Consider the following 11,444-nt stretch of genomic DNA (forward strand, 5'->3'; position numbering starts at 1 on the left):
TGTGTGTAATTGTGTCTTATGGGGACTGTTGTTGTCTCCCACTCAGTTAGACACAAATTACAATTGAATAACCATCAAAAAACTAAAAGCCCATGGATGGAAAACACCCCATGTAATCACACAGGAACAGTAACCAAAAATAAAATAAAATAAAGTAAAAAAGGGGAGAAAAAGAGGAAAAAACAAGAAAACCTGCAATAATAACTGGCTATAGGGCACTAAGAAAAAAAAAAGTAGGGAAGGAGAATAATAAATGAAGAAAAAATAGGAAAAATGCAAAAAGAAAAACAAGGAATGGGGTTGATCATGAGAAAAAAAAAAGGGGGGAAAAATAAAATAAAAAAACTCTTAAATTAAAAAAGAAAATTTCAACCAGGCACAGGGAAAAAAAAAAAAAATGCTGAAAACTAGGACTTGGTAGGGGAAGATCAAGAATAATAATAAAAAGGTCAAAAGTATTAATAACATTAGTTGTTTTAAAACAGACAAATACAAGCAAACTAATCACCAGAAAAAAGAAAGCGAAAAAAAAAATCGGTGGTGGACAGGACAGGGCACCCAGGCTCAGTCTGAGCACACAGACTGTGATGGAGTTCCTGTGGGCCCAGAAGGTAGGTGGGAGTTCACCCAGTGGGTGTGGGGTATAAGAATAACAAGCGGAATGTCGTACCTTTTCAGTCTTGAAGGTCCTGAGTGTCTTTGGGGTTGCTGGAAAGCATAACGTGTTCTTAAGCTCCAGGAATCTGCCAGAGCTCTATTTCTCTAAATATCCAAAATAGTCAAGCCGCTTTTTAAACCTTCAAAATGGCAGCACCCTCTGGACCAGCAAAAGTCCATGGTTCTGCCCACCTTTCTCTTCACCTTCTCTGTTTGTTCCCCAGCCACTGTGCACAGTCCTCCATACAGTCCCTGGCTAGCAGGGTGATTTTTAGGTTAATTCTTAGGTCCTATCACCTCTCGGGAATCTCCAAGCTGTCTGTGCCTTCAGGATTGCTACCAGACTGCAGCTCTATATGTCTCCTTTTGTGGTATTTTCTTGCAAATTCTTCTGCTAGTTGGGGTTTAGTCCACTTCTATATCATTCCCTTCAATGCTCAGGGGTCCAAGATTATCTTCTGTGTCTGTGTTAATTGGTTTCCCTTTTCTTTGTTGAAGAGGGTCTATGCAGTCTTTCTGCCTAGTCTGCCATCTTGCTGGAACTTCCTCATGTCTATTTCTTAATAAGGAGCTCTGGTAGCATAGTGGCTAAGGCACTTGACTGCTAACCAGAAGGCTGGCAGTTCAAACCCACCAGCCACTCCTTAGAAGGAAGGTTTGGCAATCTACTTGCAAAGTGATACTGCCTTGGAAACCCAAGGAGGAGTCGCTATGAGTCAGGTCCAACTTGATGGCACATAAGAACAACAACAACAACAACATTTCTTAATAAACTCTTGTTTTTACTAAAAGCTATTCAGGAAGACTGTTATTACATAAGATGTAAAAATATAAAAGAGGTTTTATGTTTTGATATTATAAAAAGTAATTATCAAAATTATTTAAGAGTATTAATAATTTTGATTCCAATAATCTATGGCAAATTAAATCATCACATCATAAAAAATGTATATTTAAGTAATATACCATAGGTCATTTAGCTGAAGAATTTTTAAAATTTCTTTAATAAGTCTTTGTTAAATCATAACAAGACAAGACATATCCTGGGTAAATGGGTTTTATTTTCCACTTCTTGATAAGAATATTTACTATCTTCTTTCCAAAATGAACAGGATTTATTGGCAGACACTAAAACATCTTCTCACGAAGCATGCATAACAAGCACAGCATATTACTTTTCTCAAGAGTATTTATCTGTCATTATACTTTACTTTCCAAAAAAGTAAACAGTAGTATCACAGTATAAATTCAAAGATACCAAGAATTTTGCACTTGGCTTCAACCATGATAATGAAACTATACTGTCTCAATTAATTCTTTAATTTAACCTAAGGAAAAAAGAATATTTTAAAATAGGCTTGTCACTCTTGTTCATTATTGAAGCATCTAAAAGTTTAATAAATTATGCTTTAATGCCATGATTTTTCTAACATTGTCTACCATGACTTACGTGTATTATACATAATTTTGTTCCTTTCTTGCTTCTTTCCTCTCTCTTCCTCCTGTCCTTCCTCCCTTCCTTCTTTCTTCTTCCTTTCCTCCCTCCCTCTTTTGTGTCTTTGTTTCTCTCTCACTTTTTTCTTTCTATAATTATATATATATATATAGATAGATAGATAGATATATTTATATCTATCTATCTATCTATCTATATATATATATATATACACATATATATATGATTTATTTTATTTCTTGTGAGGAAAATAAAAGAATAAATAGAACTATTTTCCTATTTTCTCTCCATTGTATTCAAATACATACCATACACACAGATACATATATATACCAAAAGCTCCCTAACAAAAAAAAAAAGAATCAAAACCAAAAACACCCTCAAACTGCACCAATATTTCACATTTTGATTAAAAGTTTGGGGTTTGGGATAAAGTACAAAACACAAAATAAAATGAACAAAAAATATTATTAATTTACAAAATATTTATATTACTAAACTAGTAACAGGTGATGTACTCTGTATCCATAAAACTTTGGGACCACATACCTGATTTGTTAAATCTGGTGCATGCCAGCTTCCACAAATCAGAAAAGATTTTAGTTAACTTCATTCTTTGATGTCACTTCAAAAGTTTCTACAAGATCTGAAACATCATCCTTCTTCTCATCAATATCTTCTGGTTTCAGTATTTTGAAATTTGATATGTACCTTGGGAACTGTTCAGCTAACTTTCTAAAATATGTTAAGCTGTCAGCACCAACCTGACTTAATATTCCAGGAAGCATTTCTGTGATTAGTTTGGCTTCTGCATGGCCTGTAATTGCAAAGGTGTTAGTGGAGAGGGAAGCTTGGACTGTGGGATTATTGAAATGAATAACTGTCCCATAATCTTTAATGATGTTCACTTCTTAAATACCGGTTATTAACAGCCAGTATTTTAAAAGAACTATGAAGCTTTTTGTCATCAGCAGTAGCTATTCTATATACCACCTTCTTTGTGCAATCTGTAGCCTTGTCCCTTACCCAGACCTGAGCCTGAGGTTTGGCTAACTTTTATTGATTTGTGCTGTGAGTAGTAATCTGAAGAAATGAAAGTCCTTAAACTATAGTTCATATTTTATGAAGGTGAAACAAAAATTATTTGAGAATTTCTGATCCAGACTATAGAATGAGAATGATATATAAAATTCAAGCCAGTTGATTTGTACATAACTACACACAATGGGTTATAAATGGAACCCACACTGATATAAACATTATTTTAGCCAATAGGGCATGAAGTAATACATTTAGAAACACATCTTCACTCTGTGCTGGTCTAAACTTTCTGTGCTGGTCCAATCTCATGTTCTCTTCCCCGGTCACCTGAATTTTACTGATTCTCCTTGGGGCCTACACACTGTTCTCTTCTCAGCCTAGATGCCCTGGAGCTCTACTATTATTTGTGGAGGAAAATCTAGCCTCTTTATCAGTGTTCCAATATAAGGCTGGAGTCCACATTAGCTTTGCTGTTAAGAAAACTACATTTTCATTTCATAATTTGTAAACTGCAGTCGGTTTGTTGTGGACGATTACTTCCCTCCCGCCCCATTCTGTCTGCATAGATCTGAACTCTGTTCTGTGTCTCTCGTGTTCAAATGTCTCTATTTTCTATCTTTATATTTTCTATGTTTTCTTTTTCTTCAAGTCATAATAAAGGAATGGGGATTTTAAATTTAGATGTTTTTGTTATGGGGGTACCTTTCAATGACTGGTTCTAAGCTAAAAGCCAGTCTTCAATGCAGCTGCCTTTATATTCTTTATATGTCATTGTACTTATCCTAGACCACAGCATCACAGGGATTTACCATTTTAGCATTTTATACTCATGCTATGGACTGAAGTTTTGCCACTGTTATTTCATATAAATGTTTAAAGCATAACCTGTGATATTATTGTGGTGGTGTTGGTAGTTGCCATTGAGTTGATTTTGACTAATAGCATCCCCCCTGTGAGGTAGCACAGTGCCTAAGGCATTTGATTGCTGCTAACCAGAAGGCTGGCAGTTCAAACCCGCCAGTCACTCCTCGAAGGAAGAAGGGTGATCTACTTCTGTAGTGATATCACCTCTAAAACCCAAGGAGGGGTCACTATGAGTTGGATCTGACTCAAGGGCAGTGAGTTTTTTTTTTTTTTGGTTGGTGCAAAAGACATAACTACTTTATAGGCTTTTCAAGGTTATGACCTTTCAGAAGCAGATAATTAAGCCTATCTTCCATGGCCCCTCTTGGTGAATTTGAACCTCCAACTTTAGAGCTGTGGGCAAGCCCTTAATCATTTGCACCACCCTTATGTAATAATTAAATATATAAGCATAGTGCCTAAGGCACTTGACTGCTAACCAGAAGGCTGGTGGTTCAAAACCACCAGCCACTCCTCGGAAGGAAGATGGGGCAATCTACTTCCATAGTGATACTGCCTCGGAAACCCAAGGAGGGGTCGCTATGAGTGGGGTCCGACTCCACGGCACATAACAACAACAACAACAACGCATATGTGTATGTATGTATCAGGGAAATTCCATTATATTTCAAGCAAAATGACAAAGCTACCATGTGCTACATGCTAATAACTGATATATAGATGAGTAGACAAGGCCTTCCCTCAAGGAATATTCTACTAGTGCATTGTGGGGAGTTTGGGGATATTGGGGCTGATTGAGGAAAAGACAGGAACTCTGCTGGTATAGTGTCTAAGGCACTTGACTGCTAACCAGAAGGTTGGCGGTTCAAACCCACCAGCCACTCCTAAAAGGGAAGGTTGGACAATCTGTTCAGTAGAGATATTTCCTTGGAAACCCAAGGAGGGGTCGCTATGAGTCGGAGACAACTCGACAGCACATAACAACAACAACATGACAATAACACACAACAAGCTTTTTGATGGGCAGAACTTGGACAGAGTTAGATGAGTGGGGAAGTTCCTTCCAGGAGCAGACCTTCCAGAGATAGGGAAGAAGGGGACAACCAGAAGGAGAAGAAGACTAAGGAACTCCTGGACAGAGGGGATTCTGAGAGGAGGCTTACATATTTAGGTAAAGTCACCCAGCAGCAAGGTCAGGAGTCTTTAGATCAGAGACCTCCAAATGATAGTAGCAGTTTGAGGTCTTTTATAGCTACAAGGTTTCTCTTATCTATGGTTAGCAGATGTTGGGGACAGTTTTGAGGGGTAAACAAAACAAATAGGCTGTAAATGGATACTAATGTGCTTATTGGAGCTATAATTAATTGGATGTTTAAGAATTTGAGTTTGGTTCAAAATAATTTTAAAAAGTATCAGGTTTGCTAGTTTGATAGAGCCTGATAAAACCTTTGTGACACTAGCCCCTACCTGCCCTTCAGGTCTGGAATTGAAACCACTTCTGTGGCTTCCAGCCAAAAAAAGCAGACATATGAGCTAAACATTTACATTAGGTGGATATACTCCTTGGAGAGATCAATCATGAGATAATAGAAGGGCTGTGTTTGCACCGGGAGACAGCTTGTGGAGGCAAGAGTGCATGGGAGGAAAGGATACAGGGAAGAGGTAACTATGGGGAGGAAGTGGGAGGGGAGCTGGTGCATTGTGGGAAATTGCAGTCAATGTCATGAGACAAAGTATATGTGAACTGCTGTACAGAAAATGAATTTTCTCTGTAAACTTTCACCCAAATCACAATAAAAATTAAAAAAAAAAAAAAAAAAAGATTTGAGTTTGATGCCAGCAGGTCTTGGGATAAAGATCCTTTATGCTTCCTTGCTTTTTCTCTCTCTCTCACTCTCTTTGTGTCACCTGGGTGTTAATGTTATTGCAACCTTGGAAGCCTAAAGAATCTCCACAAATATGATCCATGAATGACATTGTGAAAGAACATTCTAAAAGTGAGGTGCATGACATAGCTAACATGGCTCATTTAGATCTAAATCAGACTCCATTTTGTCTAGGGCCTTCTTCTGCTTTTTAGACTATGTGACTCATGACCACATTTTTGACCAAGATAATTTGTTCTGCAACATTCTGAGGTGACCCACCAGAATATTGCAGACAACAGAAGGAACATCTCTAGAATGTATGAAACCATGATTAAAGTTGAGTACTCTACTAACCAACAGAAATTCTTGATAAATGAACCTTACAAGAGCATGTTGAATATGAACCAATGAAATGTACCCCCATACTGTTTCCTCACCTTGTAGAAAGTTTTAATGCAAAACATGTACTTTTATTCCACCATTGAAACACCATTGAACTTTCATTTTGATACTTTCCAATTTGTGAATATTTGAATCTGAAAAAAATTTTTTAGTTTATAGAAAGTCTGTTTCATTTCTAACATTGGGGACAGAGTCTTCAAGGTAGATGGATCACCCAGTTCTGTGAATTAGGGATAGACCTATAAGGTTCAAGAAAAGGGGCCAGTATAGTTGAAGAGGCAGGAGTGAGGGAGAGAATTTTAAGAGATGAGGTCAGTGAGGTAACAGAAGAAAGAGGAAAATCATTAAGGTCTTGAGGATCACTCTAAGCATTTCATTTTGCTCTGTTTGAGACTGGAAAAAATGACTTTTAGCAATAAGATTTTTAGTGGAGGAATGATATGATATGGCTTACATTTTAAAGGTCAACACTGACCATTAGAAGGGACTGGAAAGAAGAAAGGGTAGAAGTTCAGAAATCAGATAAAATGCTATTTTATTATCTAGGTAGGAGAATGATGATAGCTTGGGCTACAAGGGAAATAATAGAGATTTTAAGAAATGGTGGAATTTTGAATTATCAAGGAATAATTAATTGATTTTCTGACAAATTAGGTGTGGGATGTAAAAAATGGTGACAAGATTAGTTCATAGCTTTCTCATGAGCAACTAAAAGATGTAGTTGTCATGAATCAAGATGGCAGAGGCTGTAATAGAATAGTTTTTAAGAAAAAGATGAGAAATTCGGCACAGGACATGTTGAGTTTAAAATGTCCATTAGACATATAAGTTGAGATGTCAAATAGTTCCTTGGATATCAGCATGTGGATTTGAGAGAAGGTCTGCACTAGAGGTCAATGTGCTGGTGTTTCTGTCAAGCAGATGACATTTAAAGCCAACAGACTAAATAATCTCACCAAGGCACTGAGTGTCAAAAGAAAGAAGATTTGGCACACTGCAACAAGAAGAGGATTGCGAGAGTAGAAGAAACCAGAAATGAAGACTAAAATGTAGAAATCAGGAGAGTGTGGTATTCTTATAGCCAGATAAAGAACATGTATTAGTAAAATGATGTTAATAGATAAAACAAGTTAAAATAACACTGAGAAGTATCAAAGGATCTAACAACTTGAAGGTCCTTAATATCCTTGACAAGAAGTGCAGTGTTAAGTTAAAGCCTTTTTCTGAGTATGCTTAATGAAATAAAAAAGAAACAGTGGAGACAGAGAATATGGACTTTTTTTTTTTTTTTTCTGCGAAAGGTAACAAAGAAATGAAACAGTAGCTAGTGTGGAAATAAATTATTGTCCTATGAATTTATTATTGTTATAAGAGGAGGAAAGGATTACTTTAGAGATTCTAAAGAATTGCAAAATATTTGCAGTAAAAGGCATAAAGTAGGAATGCAATAATTTAGAATAACAAATAGTAACTTTTTTTGGTCCTCAACAGAAAATGGTGAGTGGACACCAATAGAAAGAATGCATCCAAAATTATCTAATTTTTTGAATTAGACTATAAATATGCTTTTCATAGATATAACAGATTCAAAAACAGTTCTTTAATCTATTTCCTATTCCTTTGAAATAACAAAAATTGATTTATAAACATGACTATTATTTTATGCATATGTAAAGCCAAAAATCTGAAACCACAGGAGACAATATAGCTCTCTTTTATTATTCAGGGATTAAATATCAAGAGCAGAAATTTGTTCATCGTTTTTATTTCAACAGATTTTTATTACTAATCCCTCATGGAGAACTATGTAAAAAAATTTTGCTGGTTTTCATATCTTCAAGAATTTTAAAAGAACATTTCTTGTGAAGAGCTGTCTGAAATTTTATTGGTTATATACCATGGTAGTTAAAGTTGTGTGTCAACTTGGCTGGGTCTGGTTTTGAGTGGCTGGGCAGCTGGATGTAGTGAATCCCCATGATGGACTGGTAATGGTGGAATCTACTGTGAGCAGCTGAGTAGCTGCCTTAGGGATGTGGTTTACTTCCAGTACGTAAGATGAAGCTTTGCAGAAGGTCTCGAGCTTTTTGCCACATCTGGATCCTGCATTTGGTCAAGTCTTCATCAATGTTCTGCCATGTTGTCTGCCAATCTTGGGACTGTTAACGGGCTTGAATTAGTTGCCTGATTGCTTGATAATTTTAGGACTGTGGTATTTTACTAGTCAACCTTGGGTTTTCCAGCCTCAGAAGCAAGCAGCTAAGTTAAGAGACACCTTCAGTTTCAGTGGGCCAACAGCTAGAGGCAGAGCTGAAGATCAAGGTTGAGGGGCTTTCACCCAGCCCCTAGAGCTGGCACTTTGAACTCGAACTTCTAGCCTTCTAAACTGTAAGAGAATAAATTCCTGTTTGTTAAAGCCATGCATTTGTGGTATGCCTGTTAGAGCAGCTCTCAAAAACCAAATCATATACCATATGTAATTTTTAAAAAATTTTCTTTTAAACTTTTCTCTGAAATATTTGTTTATAAATGTTTTTCCTATCCTTTTTTTTCCATTTCCCTTACTTTTCTCTCATAGCCATGACCACTTTTATATAGTATTTCCTGCAAATAACATAGTTTTATTTATATGATCAAATATCTAGCCCATTCTAGTACACAAAACAATTTTAAAACAAGTGATGATAGCTATACATTTTTGAGGACCTTAAGCCCACCAGCCACTCCTCAGAAGGAAGATGGGGCGATTTACTTTTGGGGAGCTCTGGTAGCATAGTGGCTAAGACACTTGCCTGCTAACCAGACGGCTGGTGGTTCATACCCACCAGCCACTCCTCGGAAGGAAGGTTGGGCAATCCTACTTCCGTAGTGATACTGCCTTGGAAACCCAAGGAGGGGTCGCTATGAGTCGGGGCCGACTCGACGGCACATAACAACAACAACAACAACAACTGCCTTGGAAATCCAAGGAGGGGTTGCTGTGAGTCAGATCCAACTTAATGGTACTGGGTTTGGTTTTGGTTTGGTTATGTGCCATCAATTCCCCAGGTGGAGTAAATTATTAAGCATTCAATTTTCAAACCACCCAGAGGCACCTCTGAAGAAAATTCTGACCATCTGTTTCCAAAAGGTAACAGCTTTTAAAACTGCGGAGTTCAGATTTACTCTGCAACATACAGAGTACCATGAGTCAGAATTGAATCCAAAACAAATGGTTTTGTATGATTTTGGTATGTGCCAGGAACTATTCTGATTATTTTTTATTGATTATGCATTTAATGATATATAATCATTTTAACAAAGTTCTTTGGTTTGATAACCGTGATTAATAACTATGATTATTATCATTTTACAAATAAGAAGCAAACTTAGAAGAGATAAGCTACTCACTCATTGTTACACGGTGTCAAAGCCATTCTATGAGCAAATAGGTATAGAGAAATGCTATCGTTGTAAAGACCAACAAAATGTCATTAAAACATTTCCTGTTATGTGAATTTGCCTAAGGCATTTGACTGCTAACCAGAAGGTTAGTGGTTCAAACCCACCAGCCACTCCTCAGAAGGAAGATAGGGCAATCTACTTCTGTAGTGATACTGCCACATCAACCTAAGGAGGGGTCACGATGAGTAGGATCTGACTCAATGGCAGTGAGTTTGGTTTTTGTTTTGGTTAAGAAATAATTAAGAGTGCTGTGGTGGCATAGTGCCTAAGGCATTTGACTGATAACCAAAGGTTGATGGTTCAAACCCACCAGCCACTCTGTGGAATGAAGACTGGGAAATCTACTTCCATAAAGATTTACTACCTCAGAAACCCAAAGGGGGTTACTTTGAGTCAGAATCAACTAGATGGCAGTGAGTTTAGAGTTAAGGAGTAATTGTGTTCAAATTTCCAATAATTACATGTGGTACATTAATTACATGATATAATTAGTCTGTGCATTGGCTGTATTATCTACTGGTATCAGCCATTTCTTCCAATTTGAATATTTCATAAACTTTAGCTTGCCAAATTCACTATTTTGCTCCACTAATCTGAGACATTTGGGATCTACTATACATGAGACAATCAAAGTCATTATCATGTTGAGGCTCATTGAGAATGTCACCAGGACTTTCGATCCAAAATATACAGCTGGTTCAATCTCTCCCAGATTTGCTTTGCAATCTATTACTCCCCATGTATGTGGTTGCATTCATACCAAATCATTTACAAAGCACATTATCCTTTAATTCTTTGCTCTGCACTGGATCATGTGATGACCTTGTAGGATATACTATATTGTGATGTGATTAAATCTAAATCTGAGGAGTTGTTAAAACTCTAGTGGTATAATACCTAAGGCATTTGACCTCTAACCAGAAGGTTGGTGGTCCAAACCAGCCAGCCACTCCTCAGGAGGAAGATTTGGCAATCTACTTCTGTAGTGATAATGCCTTGGAAACTAAGGAGGGGTTGCTATGAGTCAGACCTGACTCAATGGCAGTGAGTTTGGTTTTTGGTGAGGAGTTGTTGCTTCCATTCATTTTTTATGGAATTGTAGAATATGCACCATGGAATTACAACATGGACCATTCTTCATCAGTTTTGACCCAAAGTAGAAGGAGAGTATCCCTGTCAGTATAGGTGTAAATGGTCTTCCTATCACAACATTCATGCCACTTAATTTTTTTTATTTTATTGTGAAAATATCTCACTCATCATAAAGAGCTTGGGTATGGAAAACTCTACGGAAAGAGAAAATTACACAAGTTCCTTCCTATCACCTAGTACAACAGTCAGTCTGCTTTTAAACAGCTTATTGAAGAGAAGTAGAAATTTTCATAAAAATAAGAATGTAAATAGTACAATATCTAAAATTTATGCTTTAATCAAGGTCATTAATATCCATATCTCTTTGTTTTTCCTACTAAATTATAAACTTCTTTTACTGAAGAGACATTGACATTTCTTCCTTATATTTTCAAATGTCTCAAATCAAGTAAGGATACACAATAAACGTCTTCTCAAACAAATTCTCAAATTTCCAGCTGTTAGTGATGATACAAACAAACAAACAAAAGCCAGAAGCAATGAAAACACACCATAAAAATATCAGCACATAAACCCTGAGTCATAAAACAGATGTGTCAATGTGAAGTACACAGCTGGACAAG

General features: G+C 36.7%; 1 pseudogene; it reads right to left on the minus strand.

Annotated features, from left to right (window-relative positions):
• Positions 1-2,712: 2,712 nt before the first annotated feature.
• On the minus strand, positions 2,713-3,463 carry LOC103199685 (annotated as a pseudogene).
• Positions 3,464-11,444: the final 7,981 nt, after the last annotated feature.

This window comes from Orycteropus afer, unplaced genomic scaffold, assembly GCF_000298275.1.
Source record: "Orycteropus afer afer isolate SDZICR_OR568_19922 unplaced genomic scaffold, OryAfe1.0 scaffold00117, whole genome shotgun sequence".
In the NCBI taxonomy this organism is placed as follows: domain Eukaryota; kingdom Metazoa; phylum Chordata; class Mammalia; order Tubulidentata; family Orycteropodidae; genus Orycteropus; species Orycteropus afer.